At 24.5% G+C, this 14,801-nt stretch overlaps 3 pseudogenes; 2 read left to right on the forward strand and 1 right to left on the reverse strand.

The window, feature by feature from the left end:
* Positions 1–1,785: 1,785 nt before the first annotated feature.
* LOC141403120 (ATP synthase subunit a-like) lies at positions 1,786–3,589 on the forward strand (annotated as a pseudogene).
* Positions 3,590–7,532: 3,943 nt separating this feature from the next.
* On the forward strand, positions 7,533–9,631 carry LOC141403121 (NADH-ubiquinone oxidoreductase chain 6-like; annotated as a pseudogene).
* Positions 9,632–10,437: 806 nt separating this feature from the next.
* On the reverse strand, positions 10,438–12,253 carry LOC141403122 (NADH-ubiquinone oxidoreductase chain 6-like; annotated as a pseudogene).
* Positions 12,254–14,801: the final 2,548 nt, after the last annotated feature.

Here is a 14,801-nt window from a genome sequence, read left to right on the forward strand (position 1 = left end):
GTCTCTAGGAATAATTTATGCTATACCAGCAATTGGTCTTTTAGGATTCATTGTTTGAGCTCATCATATATTTACAGTTGGAATAGATGTTGATACTCGAGCTTATTTTACTTCAGCAACAATAATTATTGCTGTTCCTACTGGGATTAAAATTTTTAGTTGACTTGCTACATTATATGGGACTCAATTAACTTATTCTCCAGCTATTTTATGAGCCTTAGGGTTTGTATTTTTATTCACTGTAGGAGGACTAACAGGAGTAGTATTAGCTAATTCTTCTGTTGATATTATTTTGCATGACACATATTATGTAGTAGCCCACTTCCATTATGTACTTTCAATAGGAGCTGTATTCGCTATTAAAGCCGGTTTTGTCCACTGATACCCATTATTTACAGGATTAACCCTAAATAATAAGCTTTTAAAAAGTCAATTTGTTATAATATTCATTGGAGTAAATTTAACATTTTTCCCTCAACATTTTTTAGGATTAGCTGGAATACCTCGTCGATATTCTGACTATCCAGATGCTTACACGACATGAAATGTAATCTCAACAATTGGATCAACAATTTCATTATTAGGAATTTTATATTTATTCTATATTATCTGAGAAAGTTTAGTATCCCAACGTCAAGTAATCTTCCCAATTCAATTAAATTCATCAATTGAGTGATTACAAAATACTCCACCTGCTGAACACAGATATAATGAATTGCCTTTATTAGTTAATTTCTAATATGGCAGATTAGTGCAATGGATTTAAGCTCCATATATAAAGTATTTTACTTTTATTAGAAAACTAATGTCAACATGAGCAAATTTAGGTTTACAAGATAGTTCTTCCCCATTAATAGAACAATTAATTTTTTTTCATGATCACGCATTAATAATTTTAGTAATAATCACTGTATTAGTAGGTTATTTAATATTTACTTTATTTTTTAATAATTATGTAAATCGGTACTTATTACATGGACAAACAATTGAAATTATTTGAACTATTTTACCTGCTATTATTTTACTATTTATTGCTTTCCCTTCTTTACGATTACTATATTTATTAGATGAAATTAATGAACCTGCAGTAACTTTAAAGGCTATTGGCCATCAATGATATTGAAGTTATGAATATTCAGATTTTAATAATGTTGAATTCGATTCATATATAATCCCAACTAATGAATTGCCTGTAGATGGATTCCGTTTATTAGATGTTGATAACCGAGTAATTCTTCCTATAAATTCACAAATTCGAATTCTAGTAACAGCTGCCGATGTAATTCATTCATGAACTGTTCCTGCATTAGGTGTAAAAGTAGATGGTACCCCTGGTCGATTAAACCAAACAAATTTTTTAATTAATCGACCAGGACTATTTTATGGGCAATGTTCAGAAATTTGTGGAGCAAATCATAGTTTTATACCAATTGTAATTGAAAGTGTTCCTGTAAATTATTTTATTAAATGAATTTCTAAGAATAATTCTTCATTAGATGACTGAAAGCAAGTACTGGTCTCTTAAACCATTTTATAGTAAATTAGCACTTACTTCTAATGAAAAAATTAGTTAAATATATAACATTAGTTTGTCAAACTAAAATTATTAATTCATTAATATTTTTTAATCCCTCAAATAGCACCAATTGGTTGATTAAGTTTATTTATTATTTTTTCAATTACATTTGTAATTTTTAATATAATAAATTATTACTCATATATTCCTTCAATACCTAAATCAATTTTAAGCAATAAGACTCACTCAACAAAGTCATTAAATTGAAAATGATAACAAATTTATTTTCTGTATTCGACCCATCATCAAGTATTTTTAATCTTTCCTTAAATTGACTAAGTACTTTTTTAGGAATTTTGATAATCCCATCTATATACTGACTAATACCTTCTCGATATCATATTTTTTGAAATAATATTTTATTAACTCTTCATAAAGAATTTAAAACATTATTAGGTCCTATAGGAGCTAACGGTTCTACATTTATTTTCGTTTCATTATTTACTATAATTTTATTTAATAATTTTATAGGATTATTCCCATATATTTTTACTAGCACAAGTCATTTAACATTAACTTTAACATTAGCTCTTCCTTTATGACTATGTTTTATATTATACGGTTGAATTAACAATACTCAACATATGTTTGCCCATTTAGTACCACAAGGAACCCCAGCTATTTTAATACCATTTATAGTATGCATTGAAACAATCAGAAATGTAATTCGACCTGGGACTTTAATTAATAATTGTTCCACAAACATCCCCAGAAGGGACAAGGGAGACTTCTCTCATATCAATGAGTGCACCCCGATTCATATTAGCTCAATGATATGGGACCTACAGTTTATCGCCGAGTCCGAACGGCGTGTCTAAGACACCACTTTTGTAGAGAAGTTTTTCATGGCTGAAATACTCAGGAAATGTCGCCAACATTACTGAGGGGTATTTTGCACCGTTGAAAAGTGTTTTGATGTTGCCTGGCCGGGGAGTCGAACCCACGACCTTATGTGTGCAAGGCGGGTGTGCATACCATTGCACCACGGTGGCACCCACCCACCCTGGGACTTTAGCTGTCCGATTAACAGCAAATATAATTGCCGGACATTTACTATTGACACTTTTAGGAAATACAGGACCTTCTTTATCAGTTATTCTACTTAGTTTCCTAATTATTACCCAAATTGCTTTATTAGTTTTAGAATCAGCAGTTGCTATAATTCAATCTTATGTATTTGCTGTTCTAAGAACATTATATTCTAGAGAAGTAAACTAATGTCAACTCACTCAAATTACCCATTTCACTTAGTAGATTATAGTCCATGACCATTAACAGCTTCAATTGGTGCTATAACAACAGTTGCTGGAATAGTAAAGTGATTTCATCAATATGATAATTCTCTTTTCCTATTAGGTAACGTAATTACAATTTTAACTGTTTATCAATGATGACGAGATGTTTCCCGAGAAGGAACTTACCAAGGTCTTCACACTCTTTCTGTAACAACAGGATTACGATGAGGAATAATCTTATTTATTCTTTCAGAAGTTTTATTTTTTGTTTCATTTTTTTGAGCTTTTTTCCATAGTAGTTTATCTCCTTCAATTGAACTTGGAGCTATATGACCTCCTATAGGAATTACTCCATTTAACCCATTCCAAATTCCTTTATTAAATACTGTAATTTTATTAACTTCTGGAATCACTGTTACTTGAGCTCATCATAGTTTAATGGAAGGAAATCATTCTCACACTACTCAAGGTTTATTTTTTACTGTATTATTAGGGGTCTATTTTACAATTCTTCAAGCTTATGAATATATTGAAGCCCCATTCACAATTGCTGATTCACTTTATGGATCTACTTTTTTTATAGCAACAGGATTTCATGGTCTTCATGTATTAATTGGGACAACTTTTTTAATTGTTTGTTTAGGACGACATTTAAATAATCATTTTTCAAAGAATCATCACTTTGGATTTGAAGCTGCTGCTTGATATTGACACTTTGTTGATATTGTTTGATTATTCCTTTATGTATCAATTTATTGATGAGGAGGATAAATTATTATCTATATAGTATATAAAGTATATTTGACTTCCAATCATATGGTCTATTATTAATAGTATAGATAATTTTTTCAATTTTAACAATTAGCTTAATCCTTTTATTAATTTCTGTAGTAGTAATACTATTAGCTTCACTTTTATCAAAAAAAACTATTGTTGATCGAGAAAAAGCATCTCCATTTGAATGTGGATTTGACCCAAAATCATCATCTCGACTTCCTTTCTCTTTACGATTTTTTTTTAATTACTATTATTTTTTTAATTTTTGATGTAGAAATTGCATTAATTTTACCAATTATTTTAATTATTTAATTTTCAAACCTTATATACTGAACAATTACATCAATTATTTTTATTTTAATTTTATTACTAGGACTTTATCATGAATGAAATCAAGGTATATTAAATTGATCAAATTAATGGTAGGGTTGTAGTTAATTATAACATTTGATTTGCATTCAAAAAGTATTGATTTTTCAATCTACCTTGAATATGAAGCGATATATTGCAATTAGTTTCGACCTAATCTTAGGTAAATTTACCCTTATTCTTTAATTGAAGCCAAAAAGCGGCTTATCACTGTTAATGATAGAATTGAGTATTAAACTCCAATTAAGGAAGTATGATGTTCAAGTAAAAGCTGCTAACTTTTTTCTTTTAATGGTTAAATTCCATTTATACTTCTATTTATATAGTTTAATAAAAACATTACATTTTCATTGTAAAATTAAATAATTTTATTTTATAAATTACTAAAAAAATTCAGTATATTCAAAGATTAATTAATCTCCCTAACATCTTCAGTGTTATACTCTAAATATAAGCTATTTGAATAAAAACAAATTATATATATAAATACAATAACAATCCAAAAAACAAAACTTAATAAATAAATTTTTAAATTATTATTTTGTAATATTTGATTTAACTGAGAATTCTTTGCTAAATTATAATAAAGTTGTTGCCCACCAAAATATTCTGATCAACCCTGATCAAATGACTTAATACTTAACTTTCCTAAAATTAAGGAATAATTAATAATTCCATAAGTAGAAATATAAGGTATAAATCATATAGAGCCTAAAAAATAAGAACTATTATAATTTATTAAAGCCTTATTTATAAAAAATAAAGAAACATTAGAAATTATATAACCTATAAATCCCCCAATTATACATACAAATAATGTTAATAATTTTAAATTTAAATGTAAAATAATAACTTCTGGTGTAGGAAAAATTAATCAATTTAACATACTTCCTCCTACAATTCTTAAAATTAATAAACCTATTATACTCTTTAATATTACTCAACCTTCATCATTTAATATATTCAATGAAGAAAAATTAGAATCCCCAGTTATTGTATAATAAACTAAACGAAAAGAATAACAAACTGTTAAACCAGTAGAAAAAAAATAAAGGAAAAAAGAAAATATATTAATATAAGAAAAAGATACTATTTCTAAAATTAAATCCTTAGAATAAAACCCAGCTAAAAAAGGTATCCCACATAAAGCTAAATTAGCTACATTAAAACAAGAAGATGTCAATGGTATTATTAAGCTTAATCTACCCATTAAACTTGATTATTATTTATATTATGAATAATAGCTCCAGCACACATAAATAATAATGCCTTAAATAAAGCATGAGTTAATAAATGAAAAAAAGCTAACTTATAAAAACCTATAGATAAAATTCTTATTATTAATCCTAATTGTCTTAAAGTAGATAAAGCAATAATCTTTTTTAAATCAAATTCATAATTAGCACCTAATCCAGCTATAAATATAGTTAACCCAGATAATAATAATAATAAATTTCCTATTCAACTTATTCTTAAAACAATATTAAATCGAATTAATAAATAAACACCAGCTGTAACTAAAGTAGAAGAATGAACTAAAGCTGAAACAGGTGTTGGAGCCGCCATAGCTGCAGGTAATCAAGAAGAAAAAGGAATTTGGGCACTCTTAGTTATAGCGGCTAATATAACTAATAACCCTACAATTATTATTTCATTATCAGATTGTATTACATCTAAATAAAAAATATAATTTCAACTCCCATAATTTAATATTCAAGCAATAGCTAATAAAAGAGCCACATCTCCAATTCGGTTAGACAATGCAGTTAATATACCAGCATTATATGACTATTTTGAAAATAAATTACTAAACAATAAGATACTAACCCTAATCCATCTCACCCTAATAAAATTCTAATTAAATTTGGACTAATAATTAATAATATTATTGATATAACAAATATTAATACTAATATAATAAATCGATTAATTTTATAGTCACTTTCTATATATTCTATAATAAATAACTAAAGAAGAAATCATTAATACAAATGATATAAAAATTAATCTTATTCAATCTAATAAAATTGTTATCACAATTATTAAAGAATTTATTGAAACAACTTCTCATTCAATAAAAATTGTATAATCATTTATAATAAAAATTAACCCTATCGTAAATGACAAAAGACTACAAAAAAATAGACTAACGAATCTAATAGAACAAATTGATAAATATTTCACGATTTAAAAAGATTTACTCTTATCATTGACACCACAAATCAATATTTTTATTAAACTATTTAAATTATAACCATAATATACACATATCCTCCTTTAAAATTAATAAATTTAATGGAAATCAATGTAAAAATAAAAGTAAATATTCTCGAATCTTACCTCCTCTAAAAGAATAAATACCTGAAAATAACTTTCCATGTTGTCTATAAGCATATAAATATAATGTATAAGCAGCTCTAAAAAAAGATAACAAAGATAATATTAATATTGTTACCCAAGATCAACTAACAATTCTATTAATTAATGAAATTTCTCCTAATAAATTTAAAGTCGGAGGAGCCGCTATATTTGCTGAACTTAATAAAAATCATCATAAAGCTATAGAAGGTATAAAATTTAATAAACCCTTATTAATTAATAAACTTCGACTACCTAAACGTTCATAAGAAATATTTGCTAAACAAAATAACCCTGAAGAACATAACCCATGAGCAATTATTAAAGTATAAGAACCACATATCCCTATATAAGTTATAGTTATTAGACCAGCTAATACAATTCCTATATGAGCAACCGAAGAATAAGCATTTAATGCCTTAAGATCAGTTTGGCATAAACAAGTTAATCTCACTAATACTCCCCCTACTAATCTAATTCTAATTCAAATAAAATTAAATTTTAATCCTAAAAGTTGTAAAAAAGGGAAAACCCGTAATAAACCGTACCCCCCTAACTTTAACATAATTCCAGCTAAAATTATTGAACCCGAAACAGGAGCTTCTACATGAGCCTTAGGTAATCATAAATGAACTAAAAATATTGGTATTTTTACTAAAAATGCTATAACTAATGAAAAATATAAAATCTCATAATTAAATATATAATTATTTAATAAATAAAAATTCATAGTATTTGTAACCTTATATAAATAAAAAATACCAATTAATATTGGTAACGACACTAATAAAGTATAAAATAATAAATAAACACCAGCTTGTAAACGTTCAGGTTGATACCCCCACCCTAAAATTAAAAACAAAGTAGGAATTAATCTTCTTTCAAAAAATAAATAAAACATAAATAATCTTATTCTACTAAAAGTTAATACTAATATTAATAATAATAAAATAATATTAAATAAAAATAAATTAGTATAATTATTATATTTAAAGACAGATTCTCTAGCCATTAATATTAAAGAAACAATTCATAAACTTAATAAAATCAACCCATAAGAAATCATATCAGAACCAAATAAGTAAGAAATTGACATAAAATAATTTGAATATATATTATTTAAAATAAAAACAAAAGAAATTAAAAATAAAAATCTTTGAACCATTCAATATGAGTTTTTAATAAAACATAATGGAAATAAAAATAAAACTATAAAAATGATTTTTAACATTGTAAAATATTAAATCTTTGAAAATAATCATTTCCATGTGTACGAATTATTGAAACTAAAATTGAAAGACCTAAAGCTCCTTCACAAACTCTAAAAGTTAAAAATATTATTCTAAAAAAATTCTCATAATTATATATATTTAAATATACAAATAATAAAAGAAATAATCTTAAAACAATATATTCTAATCTTAATAATATAGACAATAAATGCTTTCGATTAGAAACAAAAGTAAATACCCCTATAATAAATAAAATTCTAGGTAAACATCAATTTAAAATTATTAACATTAGTTTTAATAGTTTAACAAAAACATTGGTCTTGTAAACCAAAAATAAGATTAATTCTTTTAAAACTTCAAGAAAAAAGAAATTTCTTTATCATTAATCCCCAAAATTAATATTTTATTTAGACTATTTCTTGACATTATACAATGAATTTTAATAACTCTTCTATTTATTTTTAATTTTATTTTTATAAATATTAAACACCCACTAGCAATAGGTTTAACACTTTTAATTCAAACTATTTTAGTGTCAATAATTTCAGGATTAATAACTAAAACATTTTGATTTTCATATATTTTATTTTTAGTATTCTTAGGAGGAATATTAGTTTTATTTATTTATGTAACTTCATTAGCTTCAAATGAAATATTTACTTTTTCTACAAAACTTTTAATTTCTTCAATTTCAATTTTTATAATTATAATTATCTCATTATATTTTATTGATAAAAGTATTTTACTTCAATATACTAATTTAGAAATTCAATCAATTTCAAACTTAAATTCTTATATAATAGAAAATTCTTTATCATTAAATAAATTATATAATTATCCAACCAACTTACTAACAATTTTACTAATAAATTATTTATTAATTACGCTAATTGCTGTAGTTAAAATTACTAATTTTTTTAAGGGACCTCTACGACCTATATTTAACTAATGAACAAACCTTTAAGACTTAAATATCCAATTTTAAGAATTGCAAATAATGCACTAGTAGATCTTCCTGCTCCAAGAAATATTTCATCTTGATGAAATTTCGGATCATTATTAGGCTTATGTTTAATTATTCAAATTTTAACAGGATTATTTCTTGCTATACATTATACAGCAGATATTAATTTAGCATTTAATAGAGTAAATCATATTTGTCGAGATGTTAATTATGGTTGATTATTACGAACTTTACATGCTAATGGTGCGTGTTTCTTTTTTATTTGTATTTACCTTCATGTAGGACGAGGAATTTATTATGGATCATATTTATATACCCCTACATGATTAGTAGGAGTAATCATTTTATTTTTAGTAATAGGAACAGCTTTTATAGGGTATGTTCTTCCATGAGGGCAAATATCTTTTTGAGGAGCTACCGTTATTACTAACTTATTATCAGCTATTCCTTATTTAGGAATTGATTTAGTACAATGAGTCTGAGGAGGATTTGCTGTTGATAACGCTACATTAACTCGATTCTTTACATTCCATTTTATTTTACCTTTCATTGTATTAGCAATAACAATAATTCATTTATTATTTTTACATGAAACAGGTTCAAATAACCCAATTGGATTAAATTCTAGTATTGATAAAATTCCTTTCCACCCTTATTTTACTTATAAGGACATTGTAGGATTTATTATTATAACAATAATTTTAATTTTATTAGTACTAATTAATCCATACTTATTAGGAGATCCTGATAATTTCATTCCAGCTAATCCTTTAGTAACACCTGTCCATATTCAACCAGAATGATACTTCTTATTTGCCTATGCAATTTTACGGTCTATTCCTAATAAGCTTGGAGGAGTAATTGCTTTAGTATTATCAATTGCTATTCTAGCAATTCTTCCATTTTACCATTTAAGAAAATTCCGAGGAATTCAATTCTACCCAATTAATAAAATTTTATTTTGAGTAATAGTAGTTACAGTAATTTTATTAACATGAATTGGAGCCCGACCTGTAGAAGCACCATTTGTGCTAGTTGGACAAATTTTAACAGTAGTATACTTTTCTTATTTCTTATTTAATCCTTTAATTACAAAATGATGAGATAACCTTTTAAACTAGTTAATGAGCTTGAATTAAGCATATGCTTTGAAAACATAAGATAGAAATTTAATTTTCTATTAACTTTTACTACTAAATTTAATTCATTATAATAAATATAATAAAAAAATTTTAAACCCTAAAAAAAATAATAAAAAATTTAACGAAAAAGGTAAAAAACTTTTTCAAGCTAAATACATTAATTTATCATATCGAAACCGAGGTAAAGTCCCACGAACTCAAATAAATATAAAAGAAACAAAAGTTAACTTTAAATAAAATATAAAAGAAAATACATCACACCCCAAAAATATTACACAAAATAATATACTTATAAATAAAATTCTCGCATATTCAGCTAAAAAAATTAGTGCAAAACCCCCTCTTCTATATTCAACATTAAACCCAGAAACTAATTCAGATTCCCCTTCAGCAAAATCAAATGGAGTTCGATTAGTTTCAGCTAAAGAAATACTAACTCATACTAAAGCTATAGGAAATATTAAAAATAAAAATCAAATAAATAATTGATATTTATAAAACATTAATATATTATACCCTCCAATTAAAAATACAAAACTTAATAATACTAAAGCTAATCTAACTTCATAAGAAATTGTTTGAGCTACAGCTCGTAAACCTCCTAATAAAGCATAATTAGAATTAGATGACCAACCAGCAATTATTACAGTATAGACTCCTAAACTTGTACAACATAAAAAAATAATAAGCCTAAATTAAAAGAAAATAACTTAATAAATATAGGTATACATATTCAAACTAACAATGATAAAAATATATATATATATCTATATAAATATAGGTATATACCGTAAAATTGCATAGGCAAATAAGAAGTATCATTCTGGTTGAATATGGACAGGTGTTACTAAAGGATTAGCTGGAATGAAATTATCAGGATCTCCTAATAAGTATGGATTAATTAGTACTAATAAAATTAAAATTATTGTTATAATAATAAATCCTACAATGTCCTTATAAGTAAAATAAGGGTGGAAAGGAATTTTATCAATACTAGAATTTAATCCAATTGGGTTATTTGAACCTGTTTCATGTAAAAATAATAAATGAATTATTGTTATTGCTAATACAATGAAAGGTAAAATAAAATGGAATGTAAAGAATCGAGTTAATGTAGCGTTATCAACAGCAAATCCTCCTCAGACTCATTGTACTAAATCAATTCCTAAATAAGGAATAGCTGATAATAAGTTAGTAATAACGGTAGCTCCTCAAAAAGATATTTGCCCTCATGGAAGAACATACCCTATAAAAGCTGTTCCTATTACTAAAAATAAAATGATTACTCCTACTAATCATGTAGGGGTATATAAATATGATCCATAATAAATTCCTCGTCCTACATGAAGGTAAATACAAAAAAAAAAGAATGACGCACCATTAGCATGTAAAGTTCGTAATAATCAACCATAATTAACATCTCGACAAATATGATTTACTCTATTAAATGCTAAATTAATATCTGCTGTATAATGTATAGCAAGAAATAATCCTGTTAAAATTTGAATAATTAAACATAAGCCTAATAATGATCCGAAATTTCATCAAGATGAAATATTTCTTGGAGCAGGAAGATCTACTAGTGCATTATTTGCAATTCTTAAAATTGGATATTTAAGTCGTAAAGGTTTGTTCATTAGTTAAATATAGGTCGTAGAGGTCCCTTAAAAAAATTAGTAATTTTAACTACAGCAATTAGCGTAATTAATAAATAATTTATTAGTAAAATTGTTAGTAAGTTGGTTGGATAATTATATAATTTATTTAATGATAAAGAATTTTCTATTATATAAGAATTTAAGTTTGAAATTGATTGAATTTCTAAATTAGTATATTGAAGTAAAATACTTTTATCAATAAAATATAATGAGATAATTATAATTATAAAAATTGAAATTGAAGAAATTAAAAGTTTTGTAGAAAAAGTAAATATTTCATTTGAAGCTAATGAAGTTACATAAATAAATAAAACTAATATTCCTCCTAAGAATACTAAAAATAAAATATATGAAAATCAAAATGTTTTAGTTATTAATCCTGAAATTATTGACACTAAAATAGTTTGAATTAAAAGTGTTAAACCTATTGCTAGTGGGTGTTTAATATTTATAAAAATAAAATTAAAAATAAATAGAAGAGTTATTAAAATTCATTGTATAATGTCAAGAAATAGTTTAAATAAAATATTAATTTTGGGGATTAATGATAAAGAAATTTCTTTTTTCTTGAAGTTTTAAAAGAATTAATCTTATTTTTGGTTTACAAGACCAATGTTTTTGTTAAACTATTAAAACTAATGTTAATAATTTTAAATTGATGTTTACCTAGAATTTTATTTATTATAGGGGTATTTACTTTTGTTTCTAATCGAAAGCATTTATTGTCTATATTATTAAGATTAGAATATATTGTTTTAAGATTATTTCTTTTATTATTTGTATATTTAAATATATATAATTATGAGAATTTTTTTAGAATAATATTTTTAACTTTTAGAGTTTGTGAAGGAGCTTTAGGTCTTTCAATTTTAGTTTCAATAATTCGTACACATGGAAATGATTATTTTCAAAGATTTAATATTTTACAATGTTAAAAATCATTTTTATAGTTTTATTTTTATTTCCATTATGTTTTATTAAAAACTCATATTGAATGGTTCAAAGATTTTTATTTTTAATTTCTTTTGTTTTTATTTTAAATAATATATATTCAAATTATTTTATGTCAATTTCTTACTTATTTGGTTCTGATATGATTTCTTATGGGTTGATTTTATTAAGTTTATGAATTGTTTCTTTAATATTAATGGCTAGAGAATCTGTCTTTAAATATAATAATTATACTAATTTATTTTTATTTAATATTATTTTATTATTATTAATATTAGTATTAACTTTTAGTAGAATAAGATTATTTATGTTTTATTTATTTTTTGAAAGAAGATTAATTCCTACTTTGTTTTTAATTTTAGGGTGGGGGTATCAACCTGAACGTTTACAAGCTGGTGTTTATTTATTATTTTATACTTTATTAGTGTCGTTACCAATATTAATTGGTATTTTTTATTTATATAAGGTTACAAATACTATGAATTTTTATTTATTAAATAATTATATATTTAATTATGAGATTTTATATTTTTCATTAGTTATAGCATTTTTAGTAAAAATACCAATATTTTTAGTTCATTTATGATTACCTAAGGCTCATGTAGAAGCTCCTGTTTCGGGTTCAATAATTTTAGCTGGAATTATGTTAAAGTTAGGGGGGTACGGTTTATTACGGGTTTTCCCTTTTTTACAACTTTTAGGATTAAAATTTAATTTTATTTGAATTAGAATTAGATTAGTAGGGGGAGTATTAGTGAGATTAACTTGTTTATGCCAAACTGATCTTAAGGCATTAAATGCTTATTCTTCGGTTGCTCATATAGGAATTGTATTAGCTGGTCTAATAACTATAACTTATATAGGGATATGTGGTTCTTATACTTTAATAATTGCTCATGGGTTATGTTCTTCAGGGTTATTTTGTTTAGCAAATATTTCTTATGAACGTTTAGGTAGTCGAAGTTTATTAATTAATAAGGGTTTATTAAATTTTATACCTTCTATAGCTTTATGATGATTTTTATTAAGTTCAGCAAATATAGCGGCTCCTCCGACTTTAAATTTATTAGGAGAAATTTCATTAATTAATAGAATTGTTAGTTGATCTTGGGTAACAATATTAATATTATCTTTGTTATCTTTTTTTAGAGCTGCTTATACATTATATTTATATGCTTATAGACAACATGGAAAGTTATTTTCAGGTATTTATTCTTTTAGAGGAGGTAAGATTCGAGAATATTTACTTTTATTTTTACATTGATTTCCATTAAATTTATTAATTTTAAAGGGGGATATGTGTATATTATGGTTATAATTTAAATAGTTTAATAAAAATATTGATTTGTGGTGTCAATGATAAGAGTAAATCTTTTTAAATCGTGAAATATTTATCAATTTGTTCTATTAGATTCGTTAGTCTATTTTTTTGTAGTCTTTTGTCATTTACGATAGGGTTAATTTTTATTATAAATGATTATACAATTTTTATTGAATGAGAAGTTGTTTCAATAAATTCTTTAATAATTGTGATAACAATTTTATTAGATTGAATAAGATTAATTTTTATATCATTTGTATTAATGATTTCTTCTTTAGTTATTTATTATAGAAAGGAATATATAGAAAGTGACTATAAAATTAATCGATTTATTATATTAGTATTAATATTTGTTATATCAATAATATTATTAATTATTAGTCCAAATTTAATTAGAATTTTATTAGGGTGAGATGGATTAGGGTTAGTATCTTATTGTTTAGTAATTTATTTTCAAAATATTAAGTCATGTAATGCTGGTATATTAACTGCATTGTCTAACCGAATTGGAGATGTGGCTCTTTTATTAGCTATTGCTTGAATATTAAATTATGGGAGTTGAAATTATATTTTTTATTTAGATGTAATACAATCTGATAATGAAATAATAATTGTAGGGTTATTAGTTATATTAGCCGCTATAACTAAGAGTGCCCAAATTCCTTTTTCTTCTTGATTACCTGCAGCTATGGCGGCTCCAACACCTGTTTCAGCTTTAGTTCATTCTTCTACTTTAGTTACAGCTGGTGTATATTTATTAATTCGATTTAATATTGTTTTAAGAATAAGTTGAATAGGAAATTTATTATTATTATTATCTGGGTTAACTATATTTATAGCTGGATTAGGTGCTAATTATGAATTTGATTTAAAAAAGATTATTGCTTTATCTACTTTAAGACAATTAGGATTAATAATAAGAATTTTATCTATAGGTTTTTATAAGTTAGCTTTTTTTCATTTATTAACTCATGCTTTATTTAAGGCATTATTATTTATGTGTGCTGGAGCTATTATTCATAATATAAATAATAATCAAGTTTAATGGGTAGATTAAGCTTAATAATACCATTGACATCTTCTTGTTTTAATGTAGCTAATTTAGCTTTATGTGGGATACCTTTTTTAGCTGGGTTTTATTCTAAGGATTTAATTTTAGAAATAGTACCTTTTTCTTATATTAATATATTTTCTTTTTTCCTTTATTTTTTTTCTACT

The sequence above is a fragment of the Musca autumnalis genome, unplaced genomic scaffold (assembly GCF_047663935.1).
Source record: "Musca autumnalis isolate F117 unplaced genomic scaffold, ASM4766393v1 scaffold_4, whole genome shotgun sequence".
NCBI classification, from domain to species: Eukaryota; Metazoa; Arthropoda; class Insecta; order Diptera; family Muscidae; genus Musca; species Musca autumnalis.